General features: G+C 36.0%; 1 long non-coding RNA gene across 1 annotated transcript; it reads right to left on the reverse strand.

Annotated features, from left to right (window-relative positions):
• Positions 1 to 15,822: 15,822 nt before the first annotated feature.
• Positions 15,823 to 24,444, reverse strand: LOC142873788 (uncharacterized). The gene is made up of 4 exons (XR_012921763.1): positions 24,255 to 24,444; positions 21,005 to 21,065; positions 17,467 to 17,604; positions 15,823 to 17,141 (listed from the first exon to the last, which is right to left on the reverse strand). It is a non-coding gene; the product is annotated as an uncharacterized LOC142873788 (long non-coding RNA).
• Positions 24,445 to 26,274: the final 1,830 nt, after the last annotated feature.

A 26,274-nucleotide genomic window follows, 5' to 3' on the forward strand; every position in this document is an offset into this window, starting at 1 on the left:
TTATGCACAAGTTTTACACCATACTTAAAATACAATTCAGAAATATTTTTGACAATGTGAGTCATCATTTGGAAGTTTTGTACTCTGAATATAAGACATACAAAATTGTTTCCCTCTACTGTAAGAGACCCCAGACAGATTTAAAATCTCCATACACAAAAATAAATAAACTCACAAGAACACAACTCCCATATTCAAGATAGCAGACCCTCTATTGTATTGTTTTATATTGTTACATATTGGACAATCTAGTATATTAAATTGTTAAATGTCCTTTTATATTCAATTTTCAATCAATAGAATGTGGCATAAGGGCTTAGAAATAGAGAATGAATTCTGTAACTTTTAATTTTGTTGCTACACTTACCATATTTATTTGTGATTTCTTAAAATTTATCCCAAGGATTGTAGTTACTAAAAGTCCAGTTATTCTAAAGAGTCACTTTATTTAAAAGTAATCAAACTGCATTTAATTTAAAATATTCTTAAAAGCAATTTTTTTACTAAATGTGCTGTATTCATAAGTATCAGTTTGGATTAACTTAGCATTAAAGAATGAATAGAAAACATTATGTTACCATGATTATTATTATTGAAATATAATCATGTAAATAACTCTCAGTTCCACTGGGAGTAGCCTAAGTAGTATTTTTAATGTACGTACTTCCTTTTCTCATACACTCTACATATTTAAATAATTTAAACTAAATGAAAACAAATGTTTTTTGTATAGTCACAAGAATTTGACTCAGTTTTTTCATTATTGTAATGTCATTTTATATTTTTTCAATCTTTATTTTATTTCTACTAAACTGAGTCATGCTTTTACTAACAACTTTTAAAGTTATTTTGATATTTTCTTATTACTATTGCCAAAAATAAGCCCTAAATCGTATTTTACATATAGGATACTCATTAATTTAAGTAATATTCGAGTGCACATTAAATGTATAGTATGTCTATGCACATTTTGAAGTTTTAGAACACACTTATTTTTCTCTTTCAAAATTCAATATGTACAATTTCAAGGGTATAAAAATTAAAATAAAAACTATTGGTTATTAATATTTTAGAAGAGATCAGTTCACATAAGCAAGAATCTACTTTTTTAAAAAAGGGATTTGGCTTATATTTATATTGAGATTTGACTAAAACTTGCAATTTATTTTCTCCCAAGAATTACAGTAATGCTTCACTAAAATGTTACTCTTATTGAATAAAACTTGGCCTTAGTTTTCACTGTACCAACCCAACCTGGTAGATCAAAGCACTTATATTCCAATAAGATCACAAAACAAGCTGTCATATAAACTTTATGGACAGTGATTTAATGACAAGATCGTTCTGTTAAGATTCCTTTTTGTCACAATCATTGGCAGAAGCAATGAAGTATAATAGAAAATTTTAACTTAGAGTCAGATATTTTGTTTCAAAGCAATTTGGAAATATGTATCAAGAAACAAAACTATTCATTTCCTTTGACTTAATATCTTTCCATTGAGGTCCTATTAATAAATATGAAAATATTAATTAATGTTAAAACTATATAAATATAGTTTATATATGTATAAACTAGATAAATATAGTTTGAACAAAGATAAGCATTGGAGCATTATTTACATTATCAGTATCCATAAAAATTCAATTTATATTAAGAAATATTGTGTTACCATAAAAAGTGGTATAAGGCCTAAAATTAAGGCCCAATATTATGTGCTACCTTGAGATCAGGAAGGCCTCAAATGTTCTAAACCCAATTTCCCTCCCTCAAGTCTGCCACTATATATAAGATCTCATGGACCAATAATCCCCTTTATCAACAGGGCCAAGCCAAGTTTCTGCTTAGCCCTAAGTAACAGTTTTCAGTTTCTTGCCAGCCATAGAATTATTCAAACATGCCAATCACATCCTCCTTCAGGAACCAGGGGCAACTCACCCTTTTGATACTACAACGTCCAATTCGTACAGCTCCTGGTTGTTCATTCTGTTCTTGAGTATAATCTTCATGTGGCTCTGCATGGTGCAGGGTCTTCCTGCCTGGAGCTGTGAATTTATGAGACTAATGGACTGCTGTCAATCTCATCTGACCAGGTAGAGTGTCATGTGTTTAAACATCTCCATAGGGGATTCCCCAAGGATGGGGGTCTCCTCCTCAGCAATGAAGTAAATAGGAGAAGATTTAAAACAAAAAACATAAACACACAAAGAATTTGTAGTGTGTAGAGAAAATAAGTTATAATAATAGATGGAAATGTAAGGCCAAGAATGTATACAGAATACAAACTTTATTTTAAAACTACTTTTTTTAAGAACTGGAAATAAACAACTAATGTATTGATAGTGGTTTCCTCTCCATAGAGAGATTCTATATGTTCCCTTCTTTTCTACTTGCTTTATCAATTATCGAAAATGTAATATATAAAAAACACTTTAAAATAAGAAGCTCTATTTTTCCCTAGCTGTAAAAACTTGAACATCACTTAAACTTGCTCTATTCCTCATTTTATACTACAATAAGGATATAATAGTACCTTCCAGAGTCAAGCCTAGGTTCACTTCAGAGTACTTTGAAACTATCTTATAAATTCTAACAGGTTAGATAATGTAAGGCATTTTTGTTGTTGATTATTACAGTAATAAACAGAACTCTATTAACACAACTAGAATTAGCTAGTGGCACAGAGTCAGGTTCCTATCTTCTAGGCTCTGCCACTTCTACAAAATTTCCATAGTTAGATAAGCTGACTTCACCATTTCACTCCCCTCCCCCCAACTCTTCAGTGTCATCCTCTTAAATCCAGGGTCCCCAGATCTATCTCAGACAAACTATGAAGAACCTCACTCCATGATATGGCTTTTCCATTTTCTCTGCCCCTTCTCATCACTTGACAAAATGTACTGAATTTAAGTCTCTCTAGTTCTTCCTTTCTACTTTTCATGATAGCAATCAAAAACTATCCAAACCATCTTCCTAATGGGTTAATATGTGTCCGTGACTTATCCATCTCGGGCAAGATATATGTGTTTTAGTAATGCCTTCTTATAACTTTGACCCAAAGAAGTAACTCAAATGGAAGTAATTTATTTTATTCTAAAATTATCATTATATCACATCCCTGATTACCTAATGACAGGGATTTATGGCTCCAAAGCTAATCAATGAGGCAAATAATTAAAGATAGGAGGAATCTCTTAACCTGTCTCCGCTCAATGTATGACAAAGTCCCTGAAGGAGACAGTCATGATGGAAGTGTGAAAGAAAAGGTTTCACAGCCTGTCTGAAATAGATTGTGAGGTAAGGGTCTAATGTGGCCAAACTTCTAAAATTATGATCAAATGTTATATTTTCCAAGTAAATTTCCAAATACATATTAGGGAGGGGAGTTTAAAAAAAAAACCAATACTTCTAAGCAAGTGAATTTAGTCACATACAAAAATACATAGTATTCTTAGAAGTAAATGTAATTTATATTCTCAGGTTCATTTTTGCTTGTTATTCCTTCATTTTGATGGATTTCAGAAAGCTATATTTTTCAGGTAAGTTGCAATTGCTTTAGAACCTGAACATACACTGTGATTAAATGCTACAGGGTTGACAGCTAAAGCACTGAATGGCTATTTCTAACGCTACTGCCAATACTCTTCTCCCTTTGTGCCCGGAATTCAGGTGTTTGTATTCTGTCACAATTATTACTTGACATTTGGAATGGGCTAAAGTTTGTGGGTTTTCTTTTACTACTGATCTTCAAATGACTACATCAGTGATAATTTTGAATATCTTAGGAGGACTTTTTCCATCTAAATTGTTTAAGCTCATGTAATTATAGGTTAATACTCTATTTAGAAAAGTCTCAGCAACTATACTTTGAGGCATTCAAAGATGTATGTGATGCCTCATACAGGACAGCTTAGCTCTGGAAAAGCAAGGTTAATAATGACAAACAGTGGGCCAGGAGATAGTTGAAGTGATCATCAGGTGTAGAGTGAAATTAAGTGAAGGAGAGGGAGGTTGGAAGACAAGAACAACAACAAAAAACTACTCGGACCTATTCTGAAGCAAGCTACCACCAAAAAAACTGTTTCCTTCACTAAAATGAGAGAAAGGGGGAGAAAAGCATACCAGAACTGAGGGACATACATGCTGTCTGATACAATTTTTTCCGTTATTTTTTTAGACCTGCAATAGCACTGGATTTTGGCACTGCCTTGTTAGATATATGTAGGTACATCTAGATGAGTATTTCTTGAGACAACTATTGATAACTTCCTTTTGCTACCTGAACACATAAATACATAAATATTCTTATAAAAATTGTCAGTACTGTCATATATTTTTGAGATAGAGAGGCCTCAAAGATACTTTAAGAGTCTGTGTTCACACATTACTAGTTTCAATTAACTCTTTAGATTTCCATATATTAACATGACAGAACAAGAAGCTAAAGTTTGGAGGGGAAGATCTCAGTGGAACCAAAATGTGATTCCAAATTTTTAAACCAAAATTAATGCCAAAGTCCAGAGTTACACAAATCTCAAATCACAACTCCAGGCCATGCTCATTATGGAAACCTTACATTTTTCTCACACCTCTGCACTTCCAGTGGTCTTTACACTGAACATGGAAGTGCTCAAATACCAAAGGCCTGACTCTTTTATGTTATTTATGGCCTGACTAGAGCAGGAAGTACCAAAAACCTCTGGAGGATTCCCTCTCTTGTGCTATTTTCGGCTTCATGTTCATGTTGAAGAGGTCTGAATAGTTCACAAGCCCTTCTCAAAAGCAAATGAACCTGAATCTTTTTCAAAAGCAAGTTGTAAGGGTCCTCATAGTTTTATTTTCTAAGTCCTATAATAAGCCAAGAGGATTACATCCTAGAAAGCTAGTCAAAAGTTCCTGATCCATAAACTAGGCTCAATAAAAAGTAATAAGCTCCCCTAGATTTAAAAAATCTAATCTAAATCTTACTTAAAGTAATCATATAACTCACATGTCTGTGAATAAACCCAGGAACCCAAGTTGATAGCTAAGTATACTTATCCCTATTCTTATTTCGCTAATTATAGATTAATTCTATCAAAAATAACAAGTCGTAAAGTTTCCACTGAAAGGAGGCTATGGAAGAGTGGAACTAGGGTTCACTATTAACAATCAGAGGTACAGCCATAAAAACTCAGCAAAATAGTAAGAAGTTTCACTAGTTATAACCAAGGCCACTGCTAGTACTGAAGGGATAAAATAGAAAAGGCACCTCCACCAGGAAAGACACATTGTATAAAGGATGCTCTTTCTTCAGGCAAAGGTATTTGGCATTTTAGGGCACATGACCTAGGGGAGTGGAGCCAGGGCTGCAGAATTCCACCCTCACCCACCTGTTCCAACACTGCTTTTGTGCCCATCTGCATAATCATAGTATAGGCTTTCCTTTTGATACATAGCCCAGACTGTTGTTACTGGTTCACATGTCCAAAGCCTAAAACAAGTCAGCAGGTGTTAGATTTAAATATTGCTCTCATTTTAGTTCTTCCATGTTATGTTCACTTGGAAGTAGAGAACTCTAAATATGTTATCTACTTGTAGGATTCGTATTCTCTTTCTCTTATGAGGTAGGAAGCAATAGAAAGCAGAGAGTAGAAAAGAAATACAATAGCACTTGTTTCTATGAATTAGTTGAGACTACATAAATTTCGTGGACCAAATACTATTTTTCAGGCATACTGAATTTCATAAACTATTTACAAAGCTGACAAATGTTTAATTCCATCTTTCACAAAATGGCCTGTTGTTTGTCAAAAACTTGGGCTGTATGGCTTTTTGATAAAAACAATGGATATCAAAATATTTTTTCACATACATTTCAATGCCAGAATCACAGTGAATTGGGTAAAGAATTTCATGCTTCCTTCTGTTCTTTGTTCTAGCCCAGTTTGCCAATTGGTAGTTAGACAGCCATTGAATGTTAAAAGGCACACAAATAGTCCTGTCAAGTCTCTCAAATAATAGGTTGACAGGTGTGCAAGGTTAGAGAACACATTATTTTATGACCAGAATGCAAATGGAAAAGATTTAAAGCAACTTCTCTCATACTATGGTCCTAGTTTGCCTACGGGTTGGACCATTGCCATTCATGTGCACTTGTGCTGCAATGTGTTAGTTTGGTCTGAAAAGTGTTCCCTTCCTTTAAACCTATGGCTGCCACCCCTAGACCAAGGCATCACTGCCTGAGCTCTGCTCACTCCCTTCTTAAAATGGACTAAAGGTGACTTGGATTAAATTTTAAATAATTATTCTTTCCCATTCTTTATTTTAAAGAAACTGATATAACTATCGTCAATTAATTCACTCACCCCTGTTTACCGAATATCTACATGTGAAAGGCACTGTGACATACATGGAGGATAAAACAGTGGGAAAAACAGACTTGGTTCCTGCACTCATGGAGCTCATAGTGTGGCAAGGAACATTATTTATAAATTCAGTGACTAGAGTTATATTTACACTACAAGTTTTCATTCTTTACGCAACATGTGTTTGCTTTGGCCTTATCACATCCTAAGCACTAGGCTAAATGTTTCTAGGTAAAATGTAGATAATACATTCTCTACCCCATAGACCTTATTAATAACTCTAATATGATATGATAAACACTACAACATGCTTGGGTGGTTACAAGAAATTAACCCTAGGCTTCAATAAGACCTGAAGAATGCACACAAATTGACCAGGCAAGAAGAGGGAGAAATCAGACAAAGTGGGAGAGTTGCAGGTAACTGTATTCATTTCAAAGTGGTTGAAGCATAAGGGAGAAATCTGACAGGTCAGCTGGGACAGATTATAATGTGTAGATGTTTGGACTTTCTCCCAAAGACAATTGGAAGTATTGAGCATGGATGAATTCCTTCCTTTTTAAAGACTTTTTCCCTCTGAAACTTTATTTTGCAATAAATCAAACACAATCATTTTTTTGTCTACTTATTCCTACCTTAATCCTAAAGCTAGAAATACATCTGACACAGAAAAGACAGTTAGGATTGGTCAGAGTAGGTGAGAGTGGCTATTTATATAAGAAAGGGGGGGAAATGTCACAAACTAATTTTATTAGCCCTAGTGCTGAAAATATTCAGTCTTTCAAAGGCAAAAGAAATATGAGATTTAAGAAAAGTCACTTTTCCCCAAAACATGGACATTTTTGATGCAGATATGGATGGATTACTGCCAGATTCTACTTAAAATGCCAAGTACACCCAGAAAACTGTCTCCTGAGTATTTCAGTGTCACCCTTTTTCTAGTAGCATTCTTCTCTTGATTGTCAGACAGAACTCTTCCCTCAGTGCTTAGAAAAACAAAAGTTATGGGAAGTTTCAGAGGAACAGGGCAGAAAAAAATGATCATCCACTGCTCTTTAATTTTACTTTCCATTCTCATTTTGTCATTTTAAAAAACAAAACATAAGTGAAACTTTGTTTTTCTTTCCAACATTTATCAGCTTTTGCACATTAAGAAGAGAAAAAAACTGCCAAATATGGAAGCAAATGGCTCACCAAGTGAGCTGAACAAAATACTTGGTTATGAAGCCCATCATATGCTTTGTGGTTTGGGTTTGCAGGTGTTAACTTCCTCCCTAAATATAATTTTCTACTAATATTCTTGCATATTCTTTGAAGGAAAATTTAATTTTTTTTCTGAAGTGAGAATTAATACTAAAAGTCAAAATCATGATAGAATTAATCTTTATTTCTTGCCATTTGGCTATTTATTTTTATTCTACTCCCAAATTAGATGAAAGGTAATCTAGCATATTAGATTTGCTTGCTTATTTAAAAATAAATGCTGTAGTTGTTGCATTTATACTTGCTTGGGATAAAAGGCATGGCATCTTTTTTTGTGTCCACTATTTCTAAAATAGCCATGTAGAAGAATCGCATTTATTCAACTTGTAACAGGCAGGCATTGCACATCTGCAAGATGCAACTCATGGCTGTAGCTTCTGGGTTGGATACAAATATGAATAAGCCATAATACCTGCCCTCAATAAGCTCAAAGTTTACTAATATAGGTAATAGATCTTACTGTCAAATGCTTCCTATGCCTTTTCTTCAATAGCTCAGGAATGAAAATATGCTTAAGGGCCAGAAATAAATGTGCTGGCCTAAAGTCACGTATACGTAAAGAAAAAGAACAAGCAGCACAGGACTCTTCAAAGCTTTGGGTTCCCCACAAAACCCACACTCCTTGACTTAGCCACAGAAAATGACTAATGGACATAGTTAGAAAAACACTAGACAACCTTTCCGATCTTCTTTGTGGGCAAATTTCACAACAACCTTCAGAACAAGGCACGCTATCTGTTCATGAGATCACTGGTGTTTTCTTGGCTGACACCAGTTGACTGAACTGAAATATTGTTTTCACCCTGCTACACTGGCCAGAAGCGCAACACCTGTCCTTCCCACAAATTGTTCCACTGGAATGATGCAGAAGCCTTGGCTCTATGCATCCACAAACACTCCAGGACTGAGCATTGAACTTTTCATTTTTATTTTCAAATTTTATACAATCCATTACTTTGGGGCCCATTTAAGCATGTACTACAGGTTAAAGTAGCAACTTGTACTGTTCTTAAGGGTTTTCCCAAGATTCCTCTAAGAATTTCCATGCAGAACTTGTGGAAAAGTTCAAATTCACTTGTATCATAGGATGCCCCACTACCTTTCAAAGATCACCTTTCAGTAGGACCCCTACTACATACCTATTTAAAGCTGCTCTCTCAACATTTCCTTGTCCCCCTTGCTGCTATTTTATTCAATTTTGTTATAGTATTTGTTGCTTTCTAACAGATTATAAAATGCCCTTCCTTTTATTTATTGTTTCTCCCACTAGAATGTAAGCAGGACATGCATTTCTGTGTCAGTTTTGTTCATTGCTGACTTCCTAGCACCTAGACCAGTTCCTGGTCTTCAGTAATGCTCAATAAATATTTTCCAATGACTCATAAATAATCTTATGCTGAAAATCATTCTGTCTGTATTCCTCTTGTCCATAAACCTCAGAAAGAGTATAGAACACTGTGGGCCTCTTTCATGGACAAATTTGTCTGGGGCAGTGGTATGGTATAATTGTCAACAGCATGGCCTGTAAACTCAGACTGTTGAGTTCAAGTTCCAGCTCCACCACTGCTTACTGTTCCCTTGTCAACACCTCTGTTTTCTTATCCATGAAATGAGGATGAAGAAGTTATCAGCACTTCTCTTCTAGGGTTGTTGTGAAGATTAAATGAAATGTACATTGTGTATATGACAGTTAGTACTGCTAACTATTTCTACTTATTCCCACTTAAGACAGTATCAGTATCTGGCCAAGCTATATTTACAACAGCACCTTTTGTTCTGTAGGACAAATATTTTACTATGTAAAATAATCACAGTGCCTTTACCTCAACTGCCAGACTGACATCGAAATCTGGGATTAGTGACCAAGAACCATGCAGGACGTCTCTTTTCTGGTGTCATTTATAGTTTCAAAAAATACCATACTCTCTTTTTAGCAACCAACTTTCTCAAGTACCGCCTCCCTCTAAAAAATTTAAAAATCTAAAATTACAGATTTTCATAGACAAAACAAATTTCTCTTCAATTTCATCTAGGCTTCTCTCTCACCAAGCACTGCCCTGCTCACTCCCACCTCCAAGCTGGATCCCTTTCATTACCTCCCTGATCAGTAAGAGAATCATACACACAACCTTTCCTTCATCTCTTGCAGTTGCTGTTCACCCCTTTGCAAAGGAGTCTTTCTCACCTATGCACAGTGTACTGCTAGGAAGTCTTTCCTCACACTGAATTAAATCTATCCACTGGCTTAGTTCTGACCTACAGGACCCAGGTATGATGACCCCACTGTCTGGGTCATGCTCATGGGATATTTGAAGATGATCTACAGTTCTCTTCCTCTGATGAAACATCCCTGGTTCTTATGACCTGTCCTCATATGACAAATTTTCCAGATCCTTCTTCATTCTCCTCACCTCCTCCAAAGTTTTTCACTCTAAGAGTGACCCTTTGAATTCTGAATCACAGATGTCATGCCAAACTCTAAGCATGGCATGACCTGGACTGTGACCTGGAATTTGGCCATGCAGGATTTGAAATTTCAACCTCTTTAAGGACCATGTGGGCTTGGACAGACATTTCCAGGAATTCTGTCACACTGTTGGCTCAGAGCAAGTTTGTAGTCATAAAATCCCCAAGTCTGTTTCGTGTGAGCTGCTATCCAGCCAAGTTCTCTAGCTCCTTGGTAAACCTGGGCCAATGCTCTATTTTCTCCAGATGATCCAGATATATGATGGGCTCACACAGGGTTTTCTCTTGGCAGGCTGTGCACTATGCTCCAGCTATAAGATTGTTGTATAAGAAGCCAGGCCAGAGGTTTGGAGAAAACAAACCTGAGGTCATCTGAAGAAACAAAAAGGGAAGGTCTGAGTTAGTACAAATAATCAAATTATTATTTGTGATTCTAAAATAATTTTGAGAATTCTATCATATAGAAATATAAAGTTCAAAATCTTTTTGTATCCAGTTATTCTTACCTGCAGATTCATGGATATACTTTGGGAAGTTTATGCCCCTTCTCAAAGTTATGCAAAATTCAGTGTAACTATAAGTTCCTGATTTCTTCTGGGGAAAGCATTTATAGGTGTTATCAGACTCATGAAGGGACCAATAACCAGAAGAGAAATTAAGAACCACTATCAACACTCATATTTTATAAAAGGCATACTTGGGCCTTTAAGGTGTTTAGAAAATTATCCAAGGCCACATAGCTAATATAAACTATATTTTGGACTATATTGGACTATAATCCAGGTTATAGTCCAAACTATAATCAAGGTCTTCTAAATCCAAGCCAAAGCTTCCTCTGCTGCCACATGTAATTGCATAAAAGCATTACCAAATAAAAGAAAAATATGTGTGTGTATAAATGAGCATGTATATTTAATGCATATATATATAACTTGTTGTAAAACTTACATTGGTCAATTTTAGATTAACATATTCGATCTCTTATTGAAAAGGACCTTAGAAACTGCTAAGTGACCACAGACATAGCTAAAACCCTAGCAAGTGATACAGGGTAGGAAATAATGTCTTCTCATACATGTCCTATAATAGCTGCCTTTGTGCTTTGTAACTGATGGTGTGACCATTGTAAACTTCAAAGTGAAACCTGTACTTCAAAGATTCAAAGGGATTCACACCAAAGGAATATTTAAAAACAATCAGCTTTTTTTCTGTGTGTGTATATGTATTCATATGCTAAACAGTGCTAATAACTATAAGAATCCATGCCACATGTTTTAAGTAAAGTGTGTGTGCCTTTTCTACTGGAGAGGAATAAATAATAATCTTATAGTATTTGCAATTTACTAACTTTATGAGTATTATTTAACAAAGAGGACATTTTGTGTTGCCTAGTTTTATTTTCATGCTGATTTGAGTTTTTTTCATTTGAGTTTTTAAATAATATATTAATCATCATTGTAAACTTCAAGTTTCTAATACCTACTTAAGCACCAATACAAGTATTTAATGGTAAACTAAGACATATTGGACTTCAAAACACTAAGTTACAAAATATCTTTCCTTAAGTGATAGTAATGAATAGTTTAGACATGAATCATAGAAGCTACAATCTGTGATTTGGGAGGGACTGGAAGATGTTTGACTGTGGCCTCTTGTTTCATAAATGAGGAGACTTAACACCAAAAGAAACAATGTGTCCTGATTTATGAAGTTGCACTGATAGTTAACATCAGTGACGAAGTGGAAAACCAGGTTTCAGTCTAGAATTGTAATAATTCCAACAATAGTAGTCTGTTTAGTCTTTCAAAATACACCTGAAGGATAAAAGTAATAATGTCATTGGCATTTACTTTACTTTAGTCTTTTATTATTTCAGTGAGGTCAGAAATTATCCAAGTCCTTAAAATTGGCTGCATATCCAAAAGAATATGCACCACAAATAGTACATTTTTCAGTCCTCTAGATGTTGACCCACACATATGTTTGACGTTTCTGAAATATAAATGATCTCAGAACCATAAATTATTAGCAACAGAAGGAAAGCTGGAGATTGATCAAACCAGGGGCTTCATTTTTAGAGATAAAAAGTGCCAAAGAGTTGTATGAATTGCTTAGTGTCACAATAGGAGTGGCCCTGCTCACTTATTATCACTCTTAGCAATTCTTTTGGAGAATTCATGCTTCCTGTCCTCACAAATATAGACTCTATAGACAGAGCTTCATCGAATTTTAAGCTATAGATACTCTCCATTCATTTTGTACTCAAGGTCTGAGAAGAAAGCAGGCAAGGTCTGCTCTTGCACAACGGGTGAAAGAAAAGTTTGTCCCCAGGCTGACCCACATGACCATCTCTTAGTGTTCACATGTGCAATTTTTTTTGATAGATTTTATTTTTAGAGCAGTTTTAAGTTCACAGCAAAATTGAAAGTATGGATATTCTCCATTTGCTCCCTTCCCTCACACACTCATAGCCTCCCTCATTATAAATATCACACACTAGAGTTATTTATTTATTACAAATGATAAAACTATATTGGCACATCATTAACACCCAGAAAAACATAGTTCACATTGGTGTTCACTTTTGGTGTTGTACATTTTATGAGTTTGGACAAACATGTAATGACATGTATCCATCATTATAACACCATACAGAGTGGTTTCAATGCCCTAAAAATCCTCTATGCTCTGCCTATTCATCCCTCCCTCCCCATTAACCCTGGAAACCACTAATCTTTTTACTGTCTACATAGTTTTGACCTTTCTGAAATGTCTTACAGTTGGAATCATATAGTATGTAGCCTTTTCAGATTGGTTTCTTTTGCTTAATAACGTCCATTTAAGTTTTCCCCAAGTCTTTTCATGGTTTGATAGCTCATTTCTTGTTAGTGCTGAATAATATATCATTGTCTAGATATACCACAGTTCATGTACCCATTTACTTACTAAAGGACATACTGAATGTTGATTCTAAGTTTTGAAATTTATGAATAAAGCTGCTATAAATATCTGTCTGCAGATTTTTACATGGACAGTCTTCAACTTGGAAAACATAAAGAAGGTCCAGACCTTGTAACGAAGCATAGCAAGAGCTATTATATTTCTAATTTGTTTCTTTTCCTCTCCCCTTAATGGAAGTATGATGATATTTTTCTCCAGTATTCACCATGAGATCCAGGTCAAGCTCCTTGTGATAAAGCTCACAAAATTATGAAAGCCATTTTATGAATGGTTTCCCCTGGAGTTTACAATTTTCAGCATTGTCCACACTGAAACCTTCAGGAATTCATCAAAGACAGTTCAGGTTTTCTTTCCCACCCTCATTATGCAATTTTGATGATAAATGGACAAATGCATCAACAATGCCCTAAAAAGAACATGGTAATCTAGGGTTCAGACCTCTCAGGAACAAAGGTTTGAGCCATCCTACTACTTAACCCACCTAGACCAGCAGAGATCTAAGCCAAAGATGAGAGACATCTAGAATAAAGAGTAGAGAAAAGAAAAGGTGAGTATCAGTTGAAGCCTTAATATTAGTTGCAACAGCAGAGGCATTAATCAGAATACAAAAGGAGCTGTTCCCAGAATTTATATGAACCAAGTGAATCTGAGCAGCTTAAGTGTGGACTATGATTATTCTTCAGCACTGAAGCATTTATTTCCCCAATTTCTAACACTATAAGCTGTGTCCCTCTCCAAAGATTGCCCTTAATCAGAGAGACCCACTTGCCCAGTGCGCTTCCTCATTCTCAAGGGCAGCAAACATTCAACAAATGGTTGATGCAGGGATATGAAAACCCCTTTTCCATGTCAGAACTAACCTACAGGGTCATCCCAACTTCAGAGCACCTCCTGTCAGATTGGCTGAGTACTTTGCTAAGACCTCATTGCAGTCTGACTTCTTTCTCTGTGCTACCAACTTCATTTATTCCTGTTGATACTGATGCTGAGTACATTGCCCAGTAAACCTCTTTTCTGGGGAAATTGACTTTCAACAGTCACCCATCTAGTTAATGTTAGAAAAGTACTAAACACAGGTTTCCTTACACTCAAGAAAATCAATAAAAGGCTTTTTTCATTTTACGATTTCTCTGAATTGCATATGAAATCTGGAATTTTGTGGTTATACATACAACAGGACAATTCTCACAGTAGAATTCAGTCTGTGTAATCTGAATGCCTTAGACAAAGGTATGTTGAAATCACTGCTAACTACTCCTAATGGAAAAGAAAAATACAGTGGAGGAGTTACTAAATTTAGAGGTCTACTTTTGAATAAATTTATTTAAAACCCTTCAGGTAAAGTGCTTAAATTTTTAAACAAATATTCTTATGTCCAGTTAAAACACACACACACATTCACACACACACCCCAAAATATTTCAAGAATACCTTGGTAGTAGTGTTTTCACTTATCCTGGGCAACAAAAATGTGTTTTAATTTAACACAGGAGCCAAGGTACCTGAGATGGTAGAGGTTCCTCTTTTTTATGCATTTCCTTTCATAAAGTTCTTCTTCTAATATGTTGAAACATGTTACATTTGATGCATAGCCAAGCAGGGCTCTTCAGGAGTTTGGGTAATAACAAGATGATCACTTCAAATAAGTAGTTGACTTTGTTTTATTTCTCTTAATGAAATATAAGTACAAAGGATATTTTTAATAAAAAAAAATAACTTAAAATCCCTCTTGAAACTCAATAGTGACTCCCCACTTCTCCATTTGACATTTTTTGCACTCAATGACAAGGCCCCCTGGACCCACTGGACAATTAAGAAATATTTAGGAACTTATTTAGAATTATCAATATTTCTTCTCCTCCCACATTTTATCTTGCAATCATATCCATTAAATATAAACAGATGAACTGGTGCAATCCATAGGGGAATGTAAAAAAAAAATTAAGCTATTAGTCCTTTTTCACTTACAATGGAAAAGTGAAATACAGAATTGAAACATTTTCTCCTTTATTCATAGAACAAGTCAGGATTGTGGGAGTCTTAGACACAACAGCGCATTGATGAAGACAAGCTTTAGCTGACTGAAACAGCCAAACATTTCAATCCTATATAATATCTGTCCATATAGACATATTTTTATTCTTCTATATAGGGAAGTCTCTTGCCCCTAGCCAAAATCACTATAAGTTGAGGATTTAAACTAGAAAGAGAGATGCTGATAATATTTAGGCATCATAGGGAAAAAGGATAGAATGAGAATGGAGTCTGTGTTACAATATAAATATGCAGCTTGACATGTTTCTAAATTTTAAGTCAACGACCTTATTATCAACCAACACAATGTGAATGCCTGAAAGGGAATATTACAAAATGAAAAGTAGAAAGTTTTCCAACTTAATGCTTCTTCAGGATGGAAGTATGAACAAAGCATGTCTTATGTCCATGTATGTTTAGAGCATAGGGATGATGCTTATCAAAAGGAAATAGAATGGAGCAGTTGAAGGAAAAAAATATACAGATGTGAGCAACAGAGCCATTTAAAGAATTGGCTGAGGACAGGAAGGAAAGACAAAGAGATGATCCAAAAGGGAGGATCTGAAAGACAAGAAGTAGAGAACCTCTGAGAATAAAGGCCAGTACACTGGAGTCAGATCACAGGCACCCAGCAAGCTGGTGAGCAGGTGCATCTGACTTTTAGGAGTATAACCCCACCCAAACCAAAATCCATGTGATCCAAACCCAGAGATGTATTCCTTTTAAATAAGCAAAGGCAAAATGAGAATTCCAATCTTTATTTGCACCTCTCAGAAATAATTGAAGAGATTCTAGTACATTTTGCCTTCACAACAGTTCTTATTAAATATCTAGTATTCATCTTTCTTTTCCCCCCAGAAACTCTCAGCTTCTTTATATTCTTTCTTCCCAGATGAATTCAGTGTATTTTGCTACCTGATTATCTCCCAACCTGAATAGCATCTTCTCCCATGAGATACTCTCCTAGCTTGCTCCACATTTAACACTTGGGGTTCTTTTTCTTGAGAGAATCTACACACTTTTATTTGTCCTTTCTTTAAGTCTAGTTGTCTGTGGTAGAGGAACAATTACAATTCTAATGAATCTTCTAATCGTTAATGTTGTTTCCTCATGCTAGTTTTAACCAAGGTTGTAGTTGGGCCTCTAAGAAGAAAGGACCTTATTTCTTTTGCAAAAACCTGATCAACTAGGGTCAATTAAGCCCTAGTGGCCTGAGGCATCCATTGCATGTGATGAATTAATTCACGTTCTGTGCATCTAGAATGGTACCAACTATGTACTATTCCTGGAAGAACTGAGAAAATTGTCGTTCAAATCATGTCTGTGCAGCTTATTTCCCTTATGGAACTGGTTGGGTAGGGCTGCTTTAGAGAGCAGATGAAGGTGGTGTACAATATCTACTCCACAAGATCCATATCATCAAGCAAGTTTCCCACAGTCCTGAGTGCCTGGCACAGTGGAGAGCATTTAATAAAGACTTGAACTGATGAGTGAATGGCCCAGGACTGAGGGTTTTATCCAGATAAACCTAAGCCATAAAAGTTAGAGTGCTAAAGTGAACCCACAGCAGAGAGCACCTGAAAAGGATTCAGTTGTACTTTATCCTTTGCCAAGAAATTTATTAGTGTGACAACTTCCTTGTATTAAACTATGACTGCAGTGTACTCCATTGTCCCCTCTCTCTGCAGAAAGGTTTAGTTGTGCACCTGTACAGACTTGACTGACTGTATGAGCTGGAAACAGACTGTACAGTACCAAACAATGGATGTGTTCCAGAAAATAGAGCAGGAGAAAAACCCAAACCTAAGGGTTGGCTTTTGATAGGTATTTGTTCTATTTTTAACCCTGGAACCTACTAACACATGAGGTTGGAGGTGAGGTCAATGTTTGATATTATGGCATTTCTAAACCAGGCATAGCTTGCTGTTTAACCTCAGCTATCAACCGTCTTCGCAAAACTTCCTGTGTTTCATTTGTCAGATGCAGTCTGATAAGCTTAAGGTGGGGAGTCACGGTGAGCCATGTCCTGTTTCTCATCTCTAATATGTGGGGATCCATCTTCATACAGGATGCTGTGGTATGTAAAACAAACCAGAATGAAACTGTCAAGGAGCTGCTGCATTTTTTAAGCCTCTATAGTTTGCAAAGTTATCTTCCCATATTTTGAAGTCAAGGCTATGAATACTCCCTGACTTCCTTCTTTCTTTACTCTTCTACTAGCCTGGAATTCTTAAACCGTCAGTACAACAAGGACCTGCAGGAGGTGGCACATCTGGGATCTTGATCAGAGTCAATAACATCAATAATTACAGAAACAGAACATTAAGTAAAAGGAAAGGCCATAAACAATGGGATCTTGGAAGGTAGCCAGTCTCTCAGCCTTGAATCAGTGCTTACCACAATATAACACTAATAGCTGAACACAGGTGGAGTACAAAAGGCCCAAGCTGCCTTGCAGGGTCTCCAAGCAGCTGCTATCCTGTAAGTTCAAGTAGGGCAATATGTTCAGACTTTCCGGAAAGTTCCACTTCTGTGCTGGGGAAAAAAAAATCCACATATCATTGTTTTCAAAAAGTGGAATAGACTACAACTTAACAAATGAGTTCCAGCTGTTTAAAATTAGACTGCTAAAAGAAATCCCATATCAGAATATTCTCTGAGACTACAGTATTTTCATTAAATTAGAACTTGGAGGATTCATTTGCTTCAAGTACTGGCATCTCCAAATCGAAGGCTGAGATAGTTAAATAATTGTTGATAGGCACATTAGTTGTAATAATGCTGTCTCTGTTACTTAAATTGCCTACAGTATTTAGTTTTAAAGTTGTGTTTTTTAAAAGTGAAATGCTTGAATTTCCACCAAGAAGACAATGACCACACTAAGATTATTTGACACATGGGAAGGCAACAGGGTATAAGCTGGAAGAATTCTGCGCCAGAATTCAGGAAACCTGAATGATGATCCCTATTTTACCGCTTGTCATTGTCATGACCTTGGGCAACTCTCTTCATCTCAGTCACCCAATCAACCATGATATGGAAATAATGTGTATGGAACATCATGGTTGCTCAAAGTCCACGCTAGCTCTCAAATTGGTAACTCCATGACTTTTCTGGTATAGATTATATTTTTAATATATGTCTTAAAATATAGGCATGTCTATTCATAGCTTGGTCCCGGTGGCGGTTTTCCCCAGATGTTCTTTGTACTTCTTCCAAGCCTTCTTTGTGCCTCTTTAATGTAATAAAGTGACCAGATCTTTTCTAGTTTCTCTTTCCCTGGTCTTAGAGTCTGATCTTATTGTGATACTAGTCCCTTCTAATTACAAAACCCACCACTTTTAAGTTGATTCATTCTTTGACAGGTTGAAAAGTATTCATCCTTGCTCCTCTGTCATTTGAGGACCCTTCAGTGGGAAAATTTGCGGGGACTAGAACTGAGGAAATGAGAGTGTCTCTTTTGTTGAAATATAAAAGGACTTACATAATAGAAAATATACATATCCGTTTTGCTCAACAATAGAAATAACTCAGTGTATGTCTGAGTATATGTTTTAAGCCCTTGCACTTCTCTCTGCCATCAAGCTTTGTGCTGCCTGCTCACTTGTGCTGTTTCTCGCTGTTTGATACCTTCCCTCATGCACCATCTGAGAGCCTTATAAGGGCATCCTGATCCTGGCAAGAGATTAAATGTTTCTTATCCAACATTTTCCTTCTTTGCTAAATAAATCATCATTAGTTTAGGAAAAATGCTACCCACGTTTTTTTCTATACACTATCAGCAATATCAATAAATTTTATAAAATGTATAATTTACTTCAGATTTAATTTTGTGAAAATGAAACAGGCAAGGGATTTCAAATCTTTCTCTAGTCATAACAATAAAAAAGAAAATGATATATCTTTGCACATGCACAGACTTTTATACCCAAAATAATTCTTAGACAAAACAACAAACAAAATGGTTCTCAGGTAGGAAGATAGTTTCTGAAGGAATTGGAAGGTAAGTATCACCAGGAATTTGGTCCTTCCCTCAGTGTCTGCCTATTCTGGCATACAAGAACTTTCTCTAAAAATGGTATGCAAGCTATCTTTAAAAAATGTTTTGTTCACAGAATGCCAGAGTAGATCTGGTTTCCCTTTCAATTGTTTCTCCTCCATATCAATAAATCTTGGGTCACAGACTTCACGCGGCCTGTTCTTTGTTTGGAGAACAACTCTGGCACACGAGGTGTGGAGAAGAGAGGAGAGAGGAGAGCAGAGAACAGAGCCAGCTTCCCTCTGCATCAGACACTGAGGAAGACTGTGGGAAAGAGAGCTGGCCTCCCGGCCCTTCCGATCTGACTGCTCTTCCAAGCTGCTCCTTTGTCCCACAGGAAGGAGGGGGCTGAGCAATTTTGCCACCGGAGAAGATCAATCAGGATCCCTTTGGGCAGGGACAGCCACATACTGGAGCCCGCTGAAGACACAGGATGGATTTCAAAGGGACAGATATGGCAAATTACCAACAAATCAATCCACATGTTGTTTTTTTTACAATGAAAATAGCTTCATTTTTTTCTTTATTGAAAAACTACCACATACTTATTATACAATATTCAAACAACACATAAAAGCACAGTGGTGGTGCCAAGATTGGAACCCAGGCAGCAAGCTCCGGAATACAAGGTCTGTACTCTGGAGGAATTAGTCACTACTGCCTCTCCTGTCTCACCAGGATTTAATAAGAGCTCAGTAGCTGCTATTTGAATCATAGTTCGATGAAAAACAGAGGAAGTGAATTTTTTAGAGCCTGTGGACCAGACACTAAAGAACAGGTTTAATTGAGTCTTAAAATAAACAGAGTAATAATAATAATAACTAGCATGCCCATCAGGTGAAAGGCATTATGTCAAATAATGTGCATGTGTGCACGCACACGTGCCAATGTGTGTGTAGGGATCTCATTTAATCTTCACAATAATCTGTCAGTTACAACTTACTCCTATCATTCTACAGATGTTGCAACTGGAACTCAGAGCTTTAAACAATTTTCTAGACTCACAAAGCTCATACACTGTAATGCTGAAATTAGGACTGTGATCTGCTGAAGCAGATTCCCAACTCGTGGCATGAATTTGTTCAGTCTCAATGGTATGCAGCTGCTATGAAAAAGAAAATAAATACAGAAAAAGAAGGAAAAACTCACAGATCATCTCCTCTACAGTGTATGATAGTGACTGAGCATCAGGATACCTGGGTGCTGACCCTAAATTAGCCATTAATTAACTACATGGTGATGAGCACATCACCCAGTGTTTGTACTTTGGTTTCCCACCTAACAAATGAGCAGGGTATAATAGGTTACTGGTTCCAAATCTTTTGTTGATCATAAGCCACTCTCACAAATTCATTATTTACTGAACCCTTCCTCCAGAAAAAAATGCATACATGAACACAAGGCATAAAACTTCATTCAGTTCAGTAGTGACATCATATCCTATATTTACTGTCCAGCTTTCTCAATGAACTGGCAAAGCCACGAGGCCAAAGGCCTTTGTCTTTCTCATGTCTATATCCACAGCTGCTAGAACAGTACTGGGAACATCATAGGTTCTCAAAAGCTATCAACTGAATGAATAAACAGATAAGGGCTCCTGATCTCCTTCAAGCTGACTCATAGTCATCCCAGTTTAAGAACCACTGGATTAAATTATTTTCGAAGTCCTTTTATGTTCTGAAAGATCTAAGGTTGAACCAAATGAAACAGCCATACACTCTACTGTTTTTGACCAATAATCATGGTAATTTCATGTGATTCTCCCTAATATGTTAAATTACAATTTTACCAACTTATCTAATAATAAGCATGTGCACAGGCACTATCGTACACGGTGCTAATCTTTTAGTATTAATCCTGCTTATCTGTGACAGCTGTTACTTACCTTGCACTTACCACACGATGAAACCCAGGCAGACAGATAAATGCATAGTATTTCCTGCCTCTTGTAAACTGCCTGTAAATGCAAACAGAGCCTGATTCTTTTAAAACTACAATTTGGTTGTATTTTCTGCTTAAATTATGTGATTTTAGATTTATCAAGACTTACAAAATTCCAAATACTTCCTTAGTGAGATAGCAACTAAACAGGTTAAGACTGAATTTAATATAAGTCAGACTTCCAAAATAATTGTCAAAACAAGAAACAGTGTGTGCAACCAGAATAGAAGCTTTTAAAAATGCATGCCAAGTATAAACTTTGGGTTGGTTAAAGTGTAGAATAGCTGTTCCATCGAGTAACTTCTGTATTTGATCATAAAACATTGTGCTTAGCATTTATTCAGCATTCCAGGTACTCTACAACATCCAGTATCCATTATTCAAGCATTGTGCATTATGAATTACCTTTTTATTTTTGAGACAGAGTTTCTCTATGTTGCTAAGGCTGGCTTCAAACTCTTGGGCTCCTGGAAAACCACCTTCCGGCCTCAGCCTCCTGAGTGGCTGTGACTACAGGCACATGCCAACACACCCAATTCATCATGAGTTTTTAAAGGTTTCTAGAGCTATCTATTATAGAAGACTCTTGTCATTAAAAATAAAAATTAAAAAGATACTGAAACAAATAGAATATACTTTTTTGAGTTAACTTGATGCAATATAACTATTATGACAATATATTCCTGAAATGCATTATGGAATATGTTGCCTAATTAAGTCTTACTTATTATTTACCCATGGCAATGGCAATAATTTGGATTTTTGAGAAAAAAAATGTATAGTGTATGGACATTTTGACATGTGCTAAGACCTGTGGTCTTAACCATAAAGATTTAATGTGTGGTGTTTCAACGAGACTTCCACCAGCCTTCAACTAAGCTGTGTTTTTTACTTTCTAAAAGAATGTTTCCATTAAGATAAGATGAGGTGGAATTAAGATTAAAATAATAAGCCAAAAAAACTTCCTGCAGAAAGAGTGAAAGCTAACAGAAGTCCAATGCATGTCAGTGCTTCCCATATATAAGGAGAACAGAAATAGTGTGATATGAAAGAGTAACGTTTAGCGTGTATTGCCCTAAACCAAGGGTCCTCAAACTTTTTCAACAAGGGGCTAGTTCACTGTCCCTCAGACCATTAGAGGGTCGGGCTATAGTTTAAAAAAAATCTATGAACAAAGTCCTATGCACACTGCATATATCTTATTTTGAAGTAAAAAAACAAATGAGCAAAAACACCCGCATGTGGCCCACAGGCAGTAGTTTGAGGACGCCTGCCCTAAACCATCCCTACTATCTGCTATATTCATTATGAAGTCCAAAGTGGAGGAACAAAGTAAAAGGTTATTTTGTCTTGCTTTACTGGATGCATTTTTTAAATAGTTGGCTTGTCCGTTGCTAGTTATAAGTGTCCAAAATATGATAGAATTGGATGAAAGGAATGAATATCTGAATCCTAAAGCAATTTGAATTCCTGAGTGGGGTGTGTCTGTGTGGGTGTGTGTGTGTGTGTTAGAAAGGAGGTACTATGAAAAAAGAAATAAACATTGTAGACAAAAAGTAAATATGTTTATTCAATGAAACTACTAAATAGTAAAATTTTCAAAAGATACTGAATAAAAAGGAAAAGGAATCAAAGGGATTTTATTATCTAACCCAGAATTACCAAACTTTGTAGTTATCCTTTTATGCTCTATAGATGCTTCCTTATCATTGAGTCATGGAAGGGTAAGCCTGAATTTATTTTTGACAAAATGGGTCTTATCAACCTACCACTTAACTGTTCAAGGCAGCTCTTTCTGAAAGCAATATCACCACCATACTATCTTAAGAATCCATACCCTGGAAGATGATGGTGGATGGAGGGGCAGAGAAAGAAATCAGATTTACTTGGAAGAAAAACACTGTAAAGAAACTTGAAACTATTGAATACAAAGAAGTTGAATCTTTGTTCAGTTTAATTATTTGTTACATATTTACCTCCTTTTCTCATTCATAAGGTAGTTATCTGTCCCCAGTAAAGGTAAATGCAAGTATTATGTTCAGAATTTAATCATATATATCCTCAAGGAAATGCCTTTCATAGTAGCAAGTCGAGTTAGATTGTAAAATTATTAACTACTTTCATGTGTTACTAAGTGTTCTGAAATCAGTGACCCAGAATTCCTTTCTATCCTATACTCCTACTTCTCTCATGTCTCCTAAGTCACTGAAAATTCTGGAGAAATACAATGAAACTATTTTTTGAGCATATCAACATTAAAAATCATTTAAAAATTAAAAGGAGATGGAAGAGGACAAAGAGTAGGAAGAGTAGGAAGAGGAAAAGTAAGAGATAGGAGATTTTTCCCCGCTCATTGGAAAGAGCCATAAGAACCATGAAGATTTGCTTTTATGAGGTCATGTGGGAGAAGGAAGCGAAAGTGTGAGAAAATCTGACATTTGCAGAATCGGAAGCCGGAGCCAGAGCCCATCTGGAACAGCGATGTCCCTCTTCATTACCTTATCTCCCAATATGAAAGGAAGCAGAAGCAAAGGCCAGGGTCCCTACCTAATCAGTAGCCAGAAAACAGAAGACCAGCTGGAAAGGAAAAAAGATACAACTACCCTGGAGGAAGATTAAAAAGATACTGCACTGAGATAAAAAGGTTACTGATCAGTGCATCTATAGTTTACATTTTTAAAAACATTTTTTAAAAGTCTCAGAAGTATCAAAGAAAGCAAGGGGGAGAAGAAAGAGTACTGAAACAGAAGAAAAATCATAGACAAAAAAATTAAAAAATTAAATACATTTATTCCTTAATTGCCCTAATAACAATGAAACTATAAATAAGTACTTAATAAAAGGATAAAGAAAAAAAAATTAAAACAAAAAGCATCATTATGTTTTTTACTCACAGTCAAATGGTAAAAACTATAAAGACGAAAAATAGAGTCTCAAAACAATGAAATAGCAAAATAATCTTCAGCTTGAAACTGTAAAACTCCATTTCAGAAAGCATCTCAAATTATAACAAAAGTACATCTTTGCTGGTTCCTTGCAATTGTTTCAGGCTTAGATTGCCATAAAGATTCACAGGAAAAATTTGTTTCTCTCCCCCAGATCATGATAATCAAGGTAATACAACGTCTTTTGGATTTTTAACAAAAAGTGAGCCAAAAGAGGCACTAAGTAGGAACTGTCTTAATTTAGAATTCATTTAAATTACCTGAGGAGTGTGTTAGGCATTCTATTTCCCATGATTCCTTGACAGCGATACTATTTCATGATCTGAAGAGGAGGCCCAAGGATCCAAATTTTTAACTAGTATCCTGGATGATTCTAGAACAGGTAGCTCCTGAATCTCACTTTGAGAAGCACAGCATTAGAAGTTGCTAGAGTAATCTCTCAGTTCATAGACTGCCTCGAGAAGATTGTTTTGGTGAACCCAAGGCATCTTGGTCTGTTCACTCAAAAAAAGATGTGAGCACAATTTTAGCTACATCTATATTTGGGTAAAAGAGAAAATGCAAGGTATTTCCCAGCAACCTGTGTAACTACTAACAGGCCTTCACCCTGCTACAGCCAGAAATGTTGCTAAATTCACCAGACTACAACATTCTTAGATTCAAAGAAATATTGCGCTTTGAAAACCATTTTCAAATTATTTCTTAAGATTCTGTGAGAACAATCTATGTAAGTATGTATTTAAGTACATTGTTTTGGGGGAAAATACATGCTACTTGTCCAAGCCACCATCCATATGAGATCTTAAGTACATTTATTGGTTTGATTTGAATGAAAATTTTTAGACATAGGATTTTAAAAAGTTACCTCCCAATAATTAAAAACACAAAGAAAAAACTTAGACAGTCCTACACCTGTTTGAACTTTACTCATTTCCTATAATAATCATCTTTCTACATTTTCTTAGTGCTCTATGCCCCCAGACTTGTCTAGTGAACCCCTCTAAAGGATAGGGGGCTGTTTACATGTATTTACATTTGTGACAATCTCAGTCCATTGCTGAATGTATAGATCAAAACCCCAGATAGCAATGTTGCTTTACTGATTTAAAAGGAACTCGTACTAGAAAGTCCCTTTTCACAAAGGACCTCTGTGACTTACCTTGTTCCCTCCAGCGCTGTTATGGTATATTATTTTGCCTTAGCTTGATCTACACTTTTAGGGATCAAAACTGACTTTATTTTCCCTCTTCTGTGTTTTTTCCATTGTGGAATCTTACAGTCTTTGTTTTAGTATCCCATATTGCACTGAGTACGCAAAGACAGATATATGCTATAAAATAAAATATAAAGTATTGCTAATCAGATATTCTGTTATGGTTATGCTGGCCTATCCAAGCATTTCAGTCCCGGTTTAATATCAGATGTGTTAACACGTTTCTTACATTGTTGTGGGATCCAGGGGTCATATTGATCACTTTGGGGAGCATCTGAGGTTTACATTTATATGATCATTACTCATGTTACATAAAATCACTTCTTCACATTCTTATGTCTAATCCACAGAAAGTGCAACAAGTGTTGGCCTTTATTTTCTGAAATAGTCCTAATATTAAATACTTTTCTCATATTTTCAGATTCTGTTATAGTGTCAAGCCACCCATGACAAATTTTTCTCTGAAAAATATGACAAAATCAAAACATGCCTTAAAAATGACTGATTGAATTTGAGTATCTTGGGGACAACCCTTTGCCTATCCCTTCTCCCACTCTCGAGATCTAGTAGGATGGTGACTGCTAGAGGTTGGCGTTGATCTTAACCCTCAAGGTTTCAGGAAGCTCTTGCTCTGTAAATAACATCATCCGTTTCCTGTTTCTGCAAGAAAGGAGCCTTCCTACTGAGTAGACTATGTCCTGGTTTCAAGGCTCGCTTATCTCTTGAACATGTGTCTGCTACTGCTCTCCTGGTAATTTTTCTATCTGTAACCTGGACTTCACCTCTGGTTTTCACTGATTCTCTTTTTCCTCTTACTCAGCTACGATCGTTTATAATAAATCAGTACGTTTTTCCAACCCCGTTATTCTTACTCTGCTGATACAAGCTTTTAATCTTAAATATCGATAAGGTCCTTACCTGTGACTTGGCCCCACCCTACCACCAGCTTTCAAATTCTCCTCCATGCTACTCCCACCCACAGACTTTCTCATGCTCTCTCTTTCCAGCTCCTCTACCCATTCTCTTCCTTATAGCTCTTGTGCTAAACTTTGGTTTTCTCTTCCCTG

This window comes from Microcebus murinus, chromosome 11 (assembly GCF_040939455.1).
Source record: "Microcebus murinus isolate Inina chromosome 11, M.murinus_Inina_mat1.0, whole genome shotgun sequence".
In the NCBI taxonomy this organism is placed as follows: Eukaryota; Metazoa; Chordata; class Mammalia; order Primates; family Cheirogaleidae; genus Microcebus; species Microcebus murinus.